The sequence below is a fragment of the Camelina sativa genome, chromosome 17, assembly GCF_000633955.1.
Source record: "Camelina sativa cultivar DH55 chromosome 17, Cs, whole genome shotgun sequence".
Taxonomy (NCBI): Eukaryota; Viridiplantae; Streptophyta; class Magnoliopsida; order Brassicales; family Brassicaceae; genus Camelina; species Camelina sativa.
In genome coordinates, this window is record NC_025701.1 from 18,035,409 (window position 1) to 18,037,279 (window position 1,871).

Sequence of the window (1,871 nt, forward strand, 5' to 3'; positions counted from 1 at the left end):
GAGTTATTTACCTCATCGGATCCATCGGATTTTCAGGACATGTTAGAGGAAGTTCCTTCCTTAATTACCCCCGCGACAAATGATTTTTTGACACGTGAGGTTACTGAACAGGAAGTTAAACAAGCACTTTTTATGATGCATCCGGATAAGGCCCCGGGACCTGATGGTATGACTGCCCTTTTCTACCAGAAAGCATGGGCTACGGTTAAATCTGATCTGGTTTTACTGGTTAATTCTTTCATGAGGAATGGGGAATTTGACAACAGACTGAATATGACTAATATCTGTCTTATTCCAAAAGTGGATAAACCGACGAGGATGACGGAATTAAGGCCCATAAGCCTATGTAATGTTGGTTATAAGATTATATCCAAGGTTCTGTGTCAGCGCCTCCGCACCATTTTACCATCCCTGATTTTGGAAACACAATCAGCATTTGTTGCGGGCCGCTTAATTTCTGATAATATCTTGATTGCTCAGGAGATGTTCCATGGCCTGCGGACAAACCCGTCTTGCAAGGGCAAGTTTATGGCTATCAAAACGGATATGAGTAAGGCCTATGACCGGGTGGAGTGGTCTTTTGTTGAACATCTGCTCCGGCAATTTGGTTTCTGTGATAAATGGATATCATGGATAATGTTTTGTGTTCGGTCGGTCCAGTATAAGGTATTGATTAATGGTCAAGCTTACGGTTCTATTATTCCGTGTAGGGGATTGCGTCAGGGGGACCCGTTGTCCCCCTACCTTTTTATTCTCTGCACGGAGGTACTTATTGCTCATTTCCGTAAGGCAGAACGTATGAAGTTACTTACTGGGATTAAGGTTTCGACTGCCAGTCCCGCCATATCCCATCTTTTATTCGCGGATGACAGCCTGTTTTTCTGTCGAGCTACAAAAGAACAGTGTGAGGTGGTTCTGGAGATTCTTAGGAAGTATGAAAGGGTCTCAGGTCAACAAATAAATTTTCAGAAATCCTCGGTTCAATTTGGACATACGGTGGTTACTGATCTACGGGAGGAGTTGAAAGGGGTCTTAGGTATCACGAACCTAGGTGGGATGGGTTCCTACCTAGGTATCCCGGAAAGCTTAGGGGGTGCTAAGATGAAAATTTTTTCGTTTGTACAGGACAAGCTTCAGGCTCGGGCAAGCGGGTGGCCAGCAAGACTTTTGTCCAAGGGCGGTAAAGAGGTAATGATCAAATCCGTTGCTACGGCTGTTCCTACCTTTGTAATGTCATGCTTCCGGCTGCCAAAGACGGTTACGAGGAAATTGACTAGCGCGATCTCCAATTTTTGGTGGAGCTCGTCTGATCAATCACGCGGGTTACATTGGGTCGCCTGGGATAAACTTTGTCATGGTAAAGATATAGGGGGTCTTGGTTTTCGTTGTTTGGATGATTATAACACCGCCCTGTTGGCAAAACAGCTATGGCGGTTGATCACGGTACCGGATTCACTTTTTGCACGAGTTTTTAAAGGACGTTATTACCGGCACTCCGATCCTTTGGATCCAATAAAATCTTACTCTCCATCCTACGGGTGGCGGAGTATGATTTCTGCTCGCTCTCTGGTTAATAAAGGACTTATTAAACGGGTAGGATCTGGTGATTCCATCTCTGTATGGACTGACCCATGGATACCTGCTCAATCCCCGAGACCAGCACTAAGCACAGGGTTACCTTTTGATCCCTTGCTCAGAGTTACAAAATTTATTAACAGGAATTCCAATTCCTGGGATATGGCTCAACTTACGGCTACTTTTGTACCGGAAGATGTTGCTATAATTTCTGCCTTGCCGTTACGACAATCGGATGCCCCAGATCTCTTGGGCTGGCACTTTACTAAGTCTGGTAAATATTCGGTTAAGTCAGG